This window comes from Gopherus evgoodei, unplaced genomic scaffold (genome assembly GCF_007399415.2).
Source record: "Gopherus evgoodei ecotype Sinaloan lineage unplaced genomic scaffold, rGopEvg1_v1.p scaffold_285_arrow_ctg1, whole genome shotgun sequence".
NCBI classification, from domain to species: Eukaryota; Metazoa; Chordata; order Testudines; family Testudinidae; genus Gopherus; species Gopherus evgoodei.
The window spans coordinates 1-12,462 of NW_022059948.1; the positions used below are offsets into that span (position 1 = coordinate 1).

Here is a 12,462-nt window from a genome sequence, read left to right on the forward strand (position 1 = left end):
ACTGTTCAGTACTGGGGGTGTGAAGACATTTGTCAATATCACTTTTCACAGCAGACTTTGCTCCATTGCCACCCTCATTTCTGCTGCCTGCAGAGCTGGGCGGTTTGTGACCCCCCACATAATAACCTCACCCCCCCCCATGAGGGGCTGTAATCCCCAGTCTGAGAACTCCTGGGCTGCCCCCTTCCCGCTCTGGCTGGGACACTTGACCCCTGTCCCATTCCCTGGGGGCTCGTGCTCTCCTGGAGCTGGATCGGCTGCTCCTGAGTGGAGCCAGAGCCAAGGGGGATGTCAGTGGGGCCAGCAGCGCTGGGAGCCACAGACACGGTGGGCAGAGTTGAGCTGAGGAGGGGCTGTTTGTGGAGAGTCACTTTCCTGCCCGCCCCCAGTGCTCGCCCCCCCACTTCCCCGATCCCCTGGGGCCTGCCTTAATTCAGACAGTCCCTTTCCCGTCATATCCCCAGCACATCAGTGATTGCGATAGCAGGGGGCAGGTTTTCTCTGGGGCACTGAGCTTTGCCGGGGGGTTGATGGCTCCTTTCTTTCCTCACCCTGGAGTAAACTCAGCTCTTTATTCCATCCTTGATGTTTCATGGAATAACAACAGCAGCATGAAGAAAGAGGTGGGCACCACGGGTCTCAGGGGAGGGGCAGAGAGGTGCAAGCGGTGGGCTGGGCTGGGCTGGGCTGCGCTGGGCAGGGCAGGGGAGGTGCAGAGAGCTGTGGGTGGTGGGCAGTGCAGGTCAGGAGAGGGGAAGAGAGGTGCGAGTAGTAGGCAGAGCAGGTCTCAGGTGAGGGGCAGAGAGGCATGGGTGGCAGGCAGGATGGGTGTCATGGGAGGGGCAGAGAGGTGCGAGTAGTGGACAGTGCAGGTCTCAGGGGCGGGGCAGAGAGGCGTGGGTGGCAGGCAGGATGGGTGCACAGGAGGGGCAGAGAGGTGTGGGTGGTGGACAGGACAGGGGACAAAGAGGTGTGGATGGTGGGTGGAGCAGGTCTCAGGGGAGGGGCAGAGAGGCGTGAGTGGCAGGCAGGATGGGTGTCACAGGAGGGGCAGAGAGGTGCGGGTGGTGGGCAGGACAGGGGACAAAGAGATGCGGGTGGTTGGCAGGTCAGGGGACAAAGAGGTGCCAGTGGTGGGCAGACCTTGGGGCAGAGGGTGTAGAGGCAAGAGCAGCAGGTAAGGAAGCCTCAGGGGAGGAGAGGAGCAAGCAAGAGGCGCACTAGTTTCTAGGGAGCTTCCAGCGCTCACGTCCAGCCTCCCCACATGCAAGAGTCATGGGCCACCTCTCTGGGTCTTCACTAACCAAGCCCCTCCCCAAGCTGTGTTGCTGGGAGAAGCCCTCCTGTTCACACAGTGCTATCTGCATCAGGATTCAGTTGATATAACTGCATTGCTCGGGGGGGGGGTTGAATTTTTTACACCCCTGTGTAATGTAGTGACACCCACCAAATTTTGTAGCATAGACCTGTCCAAAGAATCACTCACACAAACCTTGGGAGTAAAACGTCACCTGCTCCTCTGCTTTACAGAATCCAAACACAAGCAAAGCTTGTCTGGCCCCTGTGGGGGTTGGCAGACAGTCAGGTGTGGGCAGATAGGCTGCTTTAAATAACAGCAGGCACCATGGCTTAGCTGGTTAAAGCACTTGCTCAGTAAACAGGAGAATCTGAGTTCAACTCACAGTGCTGCCTTGTTGACTGGTTGTTGGGGCACCTGGTATTGGCTACTGTCAGAAGACAAGATTCAGAGCTAGATGGGCCTTTGGTCTAGCCCAGTAGGGTTTTTCTTATGGTTTAAATAACACTCACAGGCACTGGTAATAGAGTTACTGAAAGTTTGGGAGTTAGGAGGGGGTAGATCAGTGATCCAGTCGCCACACAGATGACCCCCTCCCTCTGGGACAGGGGCAGGTCTGAGCTCTCACCCAAATGCTCATTGTGGCTGCCAGAATCTGTGAGCAGCTTGTTTAGTTTACGCCAAGAGCATCGTGTGTGAGAATGAAAATCCTAAATTGCCTTTTGAAATAACGAATGCAGCAGGACGTGTTATTGTCCCTGCCCCAAAGCAGACAGACCAATGGAGAAATGCCGTCAAGTCCAAGGTAATACTCCACTGCCATTTTACCTTTTTTGCTTGTTAAACTCCTTCTTATCTGCCCCGCCCAGGCTGTCCTCTGCCTCAGCTGCTGCTCCAGGCCTGCTCTAGAGTCAAACATGCAGGGCACTCAGGGCAACAGAGGCTGGGACAGGGCAGCAGCCTGGGTTGGGCTGGGAAGATGCTGGGAGTTCTGGTTCCCTGAGAACTGGTCCGGCTCCCTTCTCAACAGCAAACAAATCAATTCCACGTCCCCTCCCCAGAAAAATCAGCCTAGAGCCAAGGGCAGCAGGGGACGATTCCCTCTAGTTCCCACCGAGGCAGGAGAGAACCCAGGGTGTTTCTAGCAGAGCTTATGGAACTGATGTGGGGAAACTAGCCTTTAATAACAGGCAGTTCCAGTTTAAGCTTAGTGTTTTTAACAATTTCTACAACATTAAAAAACCCTTCAATCGTAGTGTCACCATCCATAAAATTGCTTCAGCCTTATAGGTTCCCAAGTGCACAACTAAACATCTCTTCAAATCCAAGGGAGTGAAGATCAGTCAATGTTCAGAGTCATCCCACATAAAAGAACCATGTTGTGGTACATACTGGCCCCATCATGTGGCCATCGCTTTTCCCTCCTCTCTGTTAAAAGTTTTAGTATTTTGCACAGAAACTTTCTTCCCTCAGGAGAGACCTGGGAACCAGGGCTGCCAGCCAGACAAACACCTTTAAGAGGAGACGTAATCTGTCAAAAAGTGATCTCCCTCCTTCAGTTCAGTGACACCCTGAAATGTTACTTATCAGGGCAGAGCCGGAGGATTGAAAGCAGCTACAACAAATGCCTGTGAAGCTAACAAGAATGAACACAAACACTCCCTTGTATCTGAAGAGATGTTTAGTTTTACCCTTGGTAAACTACAAGGCTAAAGGGAAAGGTCATGGTGGTGCCAGATATAAAGAGTGAAACATGAGACAATCATCATAGTTATGCCCATAGTGACTGCAAATTATTTCTAAATTCTTATTATCATCGGTGTATTATTTTCTCTGGAGTCTAGACATTGACTATAACTTGACCAAGAAATTTGGATCTTGATAAAATAATCGACTACCCCTGGTTAAGGCAATGGACTTGATAACCACTCAGTTCAAGTACTAACAACAGTGGCTGCCTTTTAGCCATAGCTTTTAACCAGGGCAATAAATTGATACGAACTCCTGTAAAATCATTTCCCAGCCGAGTCCTTCACCCACATTCGTTAAGGCATTGGGCCACCATGTGAACATTTCATTTCCCTCCTCAGTTTCACACAGAGACACACTTTCCTTTGCACAGGTCCATGAACAGCAAAGCCTCCCTGTGTCTCTTGTCTGAGCCAGGGCATTCAATTCCAGTGAACCCTTCTCTCCTGCAATGGCAATGGTGAGACAGAGGGGACTTGGCCACCTTTACCTCTGACAGTGAGATATTGGCTCAGCTTTTTCTTTACACTGTTGTTGTCAGTCCATGAAACATCAGGGATGGAATACAAGGCTTAATTCATGCATCAACCCCCTGAAACATTTCAGTGCCCCAGAGAAATCCTGCCCCTAGCTATTGGAATGATATGGTGGAGATTCGAATAGGAAAGGGACTGTCTGAATTGTCAGTGTGGGGAATGAACAACTGTCATGGTAGAAACCCTCACTCTGAACCTTAGCATCCAAAAGATGGGGTACCAGCATGAATTCCTCTAAGCTTAATTACCAGTTTAGAACTTGTAGCGCTGCCACCAACCAGGAATTCCAGTGCCTGGTACACTCTGGTCCTCCCAAAACCTTGCCCGGGGACCCCCAAGACCCAGACCCTCTGGATCTTAACACAAGGAAAGTAAACCCTTTCCCCCCATTGCGTCTCCCAGGCTTCCCCTCCCTGGCTTACCCTGGAAGATCACTGTGCGATTCAAACTCCTTGAATCTTAAAACAGAGAGGAAAATCCACCTTTCCCCCTCCTTCTCTCTCCCCCTCCCAGACTCTCCCTGAGAGAGAAGGTAATCCTAACAAAGAGAGAAAGTTAACCTTTCTCTCCCCCTTCCCTCCTTTCTCCCCACCAATTCCCTGGTGGATCCAGACCCCGTCCCCTGGGGTCTCACACCAGAATAAAAAAAAATAATCAGGTTCTTAAACAAGAAAAGCTTTTAATTAAAGAAAGAAAAATTCTTTGTAAATCTCAGTAAAAATTATCTTTGCAAATTTAAGATGGAATATGTTACAGGGTCTCTCAGCTATAGACCCTGGGAATACCCTCCCAGCCTAAGTATACAAGTACAAATTAAAATCCTTTCAGCAAAATACAAATTTGAACTTCTTCCAGCCAAATACATATTTGCAAATAAAGAAAACAAACATAAGACTAACTCACCTTATCTACCTAGTACTCACTATTCTGGACATATAAGAGACTGTATCAAAGAGATTGGAGAGAAACCTGGTTGCACGTCTGGTCCCTCTCAGAACCCAGAGAGAACAAGAATCAAACACTAACAGCACACACAAAAACTTCCCTCCCTCAAGATTTGAAAGTATCCTGTCCCCTGATTGGTCCTCTGGTCAGGTGACAGCCAGGCTCACTGAACTTGTTAACCCTTTACAGGCAAAAGAGACATGAAGTACTTCTGTTCTATTAACCCTTAACTATCTGTTTATGACAACAACAATCTATAGCAATGTCGTTAGCCACAAACACACTCTCATCGTGCTCCAGCTGGAAAGGAAATGGGTAGGAACTCTTGCTTTTCACCCTGGACACACTTACACTAATGCACAGCCGTGAGTGCACTGGGGGAGTTGGTCTGAGACATTTGAAGTGACAGGTCTGTGAGAACAGAATCATTGTGTAGTGAAGCAGCTGTATATTGAGTAGTTGTGGCTGAGTGCTTAAAGTAATGGGCTAAAAAGCCCTTGGGGTCTCCCCATGCAGGTTCAAATCCTACTGACTATGGGATGCATTAGTGTGTTGTCAGTGCTGTTGTCTTAGTGCCTGAGCAGGATCTGGTCTCACTCTGAGGCTGTTTACACTTAAAATACTGCTATAGCACTGTGGAGAAGACAGTTGCTACAATGAGGAGAGGGGTTTTCCATCCCTCTAATAGCTATGTTGACAAAACAATCGTTACTTTCACTTAGCACTATCTAACCATGGTTTAGGTCAGCTTAATTATACTGGTTCTGGGTTTTTTCACACCCCGAAAGATGTATTTGTTAGAGGGTTTATCCCATCACCCTCCCATTCCCTGGTCCTTCTCACGTGACCAGAGAGCAGCAATGCATGAAGCTCAAAGATGCAAACAATTCAATGTTTATTGGGGTAAACTTCCAGCAAGCAATGATTCCAGTTTCCTTCCTCAGTGTCCCCCTTCCCAGCTCTGACACCACAAAGCCTTGCCTGTGTCCCTGTTCCCATTCCCTGTTCCTATTCCCCCCTTAGCAAAACATAATTCCAATTCCCCTACCCCTACCGCTACCCCCATTCCCATTCACATTCCCCCCTTACTTCCTGATTGACTGCAGACTATATAGTAAAACTGGAGTTCTGCTTAGCTCTATCTTAACCAATCATTTTATTGAAATGTAACTAACCCATCCTAACATACTGTAACATGATTATCTAACCAATTATACCCCACCACCTTAATTGGTTTACATCCAACAATTTAATTATACAGCAGACAGAAACGGTTACAGAACCAGACAGAGATTATACAGACAACAATAGGAAGGAGGGGACTACAGTGACAGAACAACAAAGAAATGAGGATTTCACACCCCAACTGTTGGTAAGTAAGTTGTCCCCAGACAGGATGCTATCATGGTAGAGGTTGTGGGTGCTGGTTGCTTAACTATCTGGCCCCCAGGGCAGGATTTTGAGGTTCACCATTACTCTCTCAGAATGCCAGCACCCATCTTTTGTTCACTTAAAACGTGAGCAGGGAGATTACAACACCGCAGAACTCATGGAGCTCCAGGAAATGTGTAACTTTAGATCTGAGTGAGTGTGTCTAAAAATCAGCTGTGCTGTAGAAGGTCTCTAGGAGTTGAAAGAGATGTGCCATCTCCATCTCCCTAAAGAGTTCATCAACTATTAATGAAAACTAGGGTTGACAAGTCATATTCTTTGTAGTATCAGGATGGTGGACTGGTCTAAAGTGCTAGTTATGAGACTCTTTTTTTCTAATCCCTTGGGTGTTCTGGACTCTGCATGGAGACGTGGTTTCACATCCCACTCCTGATATTACCATTAATTCTATCCGGAGAAAATGGCCTCACTTCAATCTCCTTTGGAACAATAGAACCCCATTTGCTTAGCTTTTCTATTCCAGTAGTTGTGAGAGAAGCTCCAAACCAGGGGGAAACAGGGCCTGTTCTCTCGACCCATCAATTTTTTATCTTCCTTCATTCCAAGCCATTTTCTCAAATACATCCGTATTTCCCACACTTTAATGAAACTTTAGGGTCATCACTTAATTGCCACACAACTGTACTTATGAAGTGAAGTGAAACACAATATTTTTTGGATATTCTTGCAGAAGAGTTTTGCTTTCTGACCTGGAATTGAACAGGGGCTACCCGTGGGGGACAATTCTACTCCCTTTTCTTGACTCATCCGAAAAACATAGGTTCGTGGTGCCCTTTGTTTCCTTGTTCTTCAAACACCTGTCAGGGATGGGCTAGGAAGACTTCGTCCTGACCCTCAGGGTCCCTCCCTGCCCTACCTTTCTATATGATTCTGTTGTGTGGGTTTGTGCTGTGTCGTTGTCCCACACTGAGCTGTTTTGCACAGTGTCACTTTGCACTCTGATGCATTGTTTCGTGTTGTATGGTTTTTGCACTGGCTCGTGTTGCATTGGTTTGAGCTGAGCTCTTTTGCAGTGCATCATTTTGCCCTATGGGGCGTTCATTTACATGGTGCTGAATTGTCGGGCTTTGCACTCCTACGTGTTGTCACTTTGTGCTGTGGAATGTCATTTCACGCTGAATTGTTAGATGTTAGATTGGGGTGTTTCCACTTTTTTTGTTGTTTATATTATATTGAGATGGCATAGAATTATAGAGCTGCACGGCTGCAAAGGACCTGGAGAGGTCATGAAATCCATCCCTCTCTGCTGAAGCAGGGCCAAGCAGAGACGATGCTTTGAGGGCATGTGGGACCAAGTGCCCACAGCAGTCGGCCCAGGTAGGGAGCAGAAGGAGAGAAGCAGAGCCAGAGCAGGTTGTCTATGTGACCAAGTATATGTAGAGTATCCTTGACAGATACTCCTTGTTCAACCTGTTCTTAAAAATCTCCAAGGACAGTGACTCCACAGACACCCTTGGGAGCCTATTCCAGAGCTTAACTACACTCAGAGTTAGAAAGCTGTTCCCAGCATCTAACGTGAATCTCCCTGGCTGCAGATTAAGCCCATTGATTCTTGTCCTACTGTCAGTGGACATGGAGAAGAATTGATCATCGTCCTATTAATAATGACCAAACTTTTCTCTTTGCAGACATCCGTAAAATGGTTCATTATCCCCTCTTCTTGCCTGAGGTAGAATGGAAGAGGAGAAAATACTCTCTTAACAGAGGATGCAAATGTCAGTTTGTTCTCTCTTCATGTTTTACTGAAGCTCAGAGAGAGGAAGAAACATGACCTGCCGAAGAGCATAGAGAGTTTGTTTCATTTTGATCTGTGACTATTAGCAGAAGAGTGACACCTAAGGGCTGTTGCTACCACCCTCCATGGGGCTTGGATTTATGATGATGAGATTAAGAGCATCATGCTCTACCAACTGAGCTAGCTAGATTTAAAGTCAGCCAACTGCCCAGTCGCAGTGTAGAAGGAGCCTGAGGGTGTTTATTTGTGAGCTGAGGTTCCCTGTCTTACATTTGCCTTCTTTCCTGGTTTGTTATGTCTCCAGCTAGCAAACCGGAGCTGTCACAAGGCTGGTTAGATGCTGCTTTCTAGCCCAGAGAGCTTGGGTTGATTTAGCATGCTGCCACCATCAGCTGGTCAGAATAACCAGGATCGGAGGGTGGAATTTAGGATTCCCCCACCAAGGGGAGGTGCTGTTGGACTCATCTAGTGGGGGAGAGTCTGAGTCTGAGTTCCCCACGTGCCACACACACATTTTCACAGGGCATCAGGTACCCTGGGGAAAAACTCAAAAGAAGCTCAGGCTCAGGAGTGTCAGAGAAGGGAATCACTGTTCGCCTTAAGAGGTGGGTGAGGGAAACCTGCAGGTGCTTAGATCCCTCCAGCGCCTGATAGAACCATTTGTGGGGAATGTCTGGGGAAGCCGAGGAGGACAAGGAGACAGGAAAGGGGCTTGCAGTTGTTGTGCAATCACCATGCTCCCAGCAGAAGGGTCCGGGGGGCTCAGCACTCAGAACGCTCAAGATGGCAAAGCTCAGAGCCCCATTACACAGAGTGAGAATGTGATCAGCTCACATCAAGGGGTAGCAACACCCCTGCCTTAGTCTCTATGCCAGAGCTCCTATCAGCTCAGTTCTTCCTGCAAGAGTCGGCTGCTGAGAGAGTTGCGATGGGGTAAATGAAGGCAGAGGAGGATTGTTCCTCATGGGGTTTTTTTTGGTGTGGCTCTGTGGTCCTGCTGGAGGAAGCATCATTTGAGTTTGTTTCAGTGACTTGGGTTGGGCTCAGATTGTGCCCCTAAGCACAGGGATTCCTGCACTCTGCTACTAGCCCCTCAGGGATTGGACAACGGAGTGGTTTCAGAAAGTGGATAGAAAGTAGCCTAAGAAAGTGTAGCATAAGTGCGAAGACAAGCTATACTATCAGCTCTCTGGTGGTCTAGTGGTTAGGATTTGGCACTTTCACTGTCAACGCTTGGGTTCAATTCCCAGCCAGGGAAAAGTGGCTTTAAACCAAAAAAACCTCAGTTATTCTTCACTTGCAACATAAACAAATCTGTGATTTTTTCCTGATCCCCCCATCTTCCCAGCGTCTCCATGGCAGGGCTGGCTCCAGGCACTAGCGCAGCAAGCAGTTTCCTGGGACGGCCAATGGAATGGGGAGGCTTCTGTGGCAATTTGGCCCTCTGAGTCCCTCTTGGAGGGAAAGACTTGCTGCCAAAAGTGGCAGAGGTAGAGCTGCTGCTGATTGCAGCTTTTTTATTTATTTTTTTTCCACTTGGGGTGGCAAAAACACTGGAACTGGCCCTGCTCCATGGAAGACAATTTGTTAAATCCCAGATGAGTGGATTTAAATCAGTTCTCAGCCTGAGTCCTTAGGGCTTAATCCTGAGGATATTGTCCCATCATAGGGCCATTTCCCTCCTCTCTTTCATACAGAAGCACAATTTTCCTTTCACAGACACAGGAACAGCAAGATCTTTCTCTGTCCCTTGTGCAAAGCAGGGGGCCAAATTCCATGGAAACAATGGATGAGCTGGGTCCCTGGGCACATCCAGCCCTGGCTGTGAGATGTTCCCTCCCCTCTTTCTTTATGCCTCTGTTGTTATTTCATGGATTGTCTGGGATGGGGGAAAAGCTGAGTTCACTCCAGGTGGAGGATAAAAAGAACCTGAAAGTCTCAGGCCCCAACCCCTGCTACCAGGATCACTGAGGTGCTGGGGATTTGAGTAGGAAAGGGACTGTGTGAATTGTCAAGGTGAGGAATGAATAACAATCTACCAGTAGCTCCACCTCATTAACCACTGACACAGGCTAATCCTGCTGCAGATAGAAGGGAAACTGGGAGTGATTCTTTGCTGTTCAGCCATGGAAACAGTGACCCAATTGCACCGCAGTGAATGTGCTGGGGAAAGCTGGACTTCATAGGCAGGTGGAAACACCTAGAACTCCCCACCCCACTTCTGCTGCCAGGGTGAGGTGTTGAGCTGCTCACAGCATCCCCCACCATGACCTTCCAGCAGAAGGTGGCCGCACCCCCCACCCAATGCAGGGGAGAGGGATGAATGTATCTCTGCACCCTGAGTCCAGGTCACCCACTCTCTCTGCCCCACACATTGAATCTGGCCCTGCTGAAAAGTGACCCTAAGAACCAGCAGCCTCCAGGACAGCAGGTTTGGCCCTCAGAGCAGGGAATGTGTCCCCCATGCTGCTCTTAGGCCACTGGATGCTCAGGAAATAGGACAGCTCTGAGTGTAACCAGCAGCCTATCTGGGGATATAGCTCAGTGGTAGAACACATGCTTTGCATGTATGAGACTTTGTGTTCAATTTCCAGGTTCTTTCTTTCACCTTGCTCCTTTGCTCATGCCCAGCTAGGATGTCTCCCTGCAGGACTCTTAATCCTGCTGAGTGAGGGGCAAGTGCCAACTGAATGCAAGGTCTGGGAGGGTTTCTGCTTCTAAGTCACCTTGGTACATTTAAGATTCACATATGCTGTGCTGCTTGGGACAAGGGTAGATGAGAAGGGCGAATCCTCCAGCACTGGAGGGAAAGGTCCCATCTGCTCAGACTGAGAGGCAAGGAAACAGAGGGGCAGTCAGTGCTCAGAGAGGAGAGAGGTCAGTGATGTACACCCAACAGGAGACACTGTCTTTTTGAGTATCACAGGGGTGGCTGCGTTAACCAGCATTTGTAAAAAGCGAGAGTTCTGTGGCACCTTATAGACTAACAGATGTACAGGACCATAAGCTTTGAGGGGTGAATCCCCACTTCATCAGATGAATGGAGTGGGAATTCTGTGCCTGGCTAGCCAACTACAAAAGCAGTTTCTCCTCCCTTGGCGTTCACACCTCACCTGCTAGAAGAGGGCCTCATCCTCCCTGATTGAACTAACCTCCTTATATCTAGACTGATTCTTACCTGTATATTTATACATGCCCCTGCAAATTTCCGCCACATGCATCCGACGAAGCAGGTACTCACCTGCGAAAGCTTATGCTCCAATACGTCTATTAGTCTATAAGGTGCCACAGGACTTTATGTCTTTTTGAGGTGAGAGCAGCTTGCTTGGGATGGTGCTGATGATGGATAGAAAAAAGGCTGGAGTCAATGACAGATGAGACCACAGAAGGAGAAGAGGAATGGCAGCCCCACAGAAGATCCTGGAGTGCTCAGATGCCCCAGTTATTGCACCCTGGCCTGTCATAGAGAGAGAAAAGACACTGAGGGACCCAGCCCCCCTAACAGTGATCCCATGGACAAGAACCTGGTTGGGAGTGGGGTGAAGGTTCCCTCTGGGCAAAGTGGAGCTGAAATCCCTCAGTGTCCTGGAATTTAAGCAATGGAAGCTTCAAACCCTGCACGGGTGTGGGCTGAGGTGCATCAGCAGAAGGTTGGGCTGGACAGGGGCGGCAGGTTTGTATAATTTTTGGTGGTGCCCAGAATGGGACCAAATCCTGCCCCACCATGCCCCCACACCTGCCTAAGGCTCTGGGAGGGAGTTTGGGTGTGGGAGGGAGAGGGGTTGGAGTCTGGGAAAGAGTTTGGGTGCAAGGTCTGGGGTCAGTCAGGGGGTTGTGCTGCAGGAGAGTGTGCAGGGAGCAGGCTCTTGGAGGGAGTTTGGGTGTAGGTGTGGGGTCTGGCTTGAGGTTGGGGGTGCAGGAGCCGGTGAGGGGTGCAGCATTTACCTCAGACATCTCCCAAAAGCAACCTGCACCCCCCTCTGGCAGCAGCCCTAAGCAGGAGGGCCGGGGGCATCTCTGAGCATGGCTGCCCGCAGACTCCACCCTTGCAGCTCCAGTTGGCAGAGTTGGCACTTGGGGTGGGGGCAGCACGTGGAGAACCCCCCACCCCAGGGGCCGCAGGGACGTACTAGCCACTTCCGGGAGTGGTGTGCCACATGGAGCAAGGGTGGGCAGGATGCCGTCTTAGTTCCCTTGTCTTGCTGCTGGTGGAGGCAGGGGTCCCTGGGCCCGGTGACCTAGGCAGTCGCCTAGGGTGCCAGGATTATGGGGGGCGGCATTTTGCCGGGGGGACGGCAGGCAACTCCGGTGGACCTGCCGCAGACGTGCCTGCAGAGGGTCTGCTGGTCCTGTGGCTCCGGTGGAGCATCCACAGGCACGCCTGCGGCAGGTCTATCAGAACCGCGGAACCAGTGGACCCTCCACAGGAATGCGTGTGGCAGGTCCACTGGAGCCACAGGACTGGCGCACTGGGAGGCGAAATAGCCGTGAGCCTAAGGTGCCAAAAAGCCTGGCGCCGCTCCTGCCCCGGGCCATTTTAAATTGCCCAGAGGTGGCAGGCGGGACCAGGCGGGACACTCCAAAAGGCCTAACGTTGCTTTTCACAACAATAAATCTTGGAACAGGACAGAAATGAAATGGCAGCAGAACCTAAGAAATTAAAAGCCTCCAGATTCATGTGTGTGCACTGACTCCAAACAGAAACTAATTTGACTCACTTTGTGTCTGCGGCCAGTAAAAAATCAGGA

The 12,462-nt window shown here is 49.6% G+C and overlaps 1 non-coding gene across 1 annotated transcript; it reads left to right on the top strand.

The window, feature by feature from the left end:
- The first annotated feature begins 8,900 nt into the window (after positions 1-8,900).
- Positions 8,901-8,972, top strand: TRNAE-UUC. Its single transcript has one exon. It is a non-coding gene; the product is annotated as a tRNA-Glu (tRNA).
- The last annotated feature ends 3,490 nt before the right edge of the window (positions 8,973-12,462 follow it).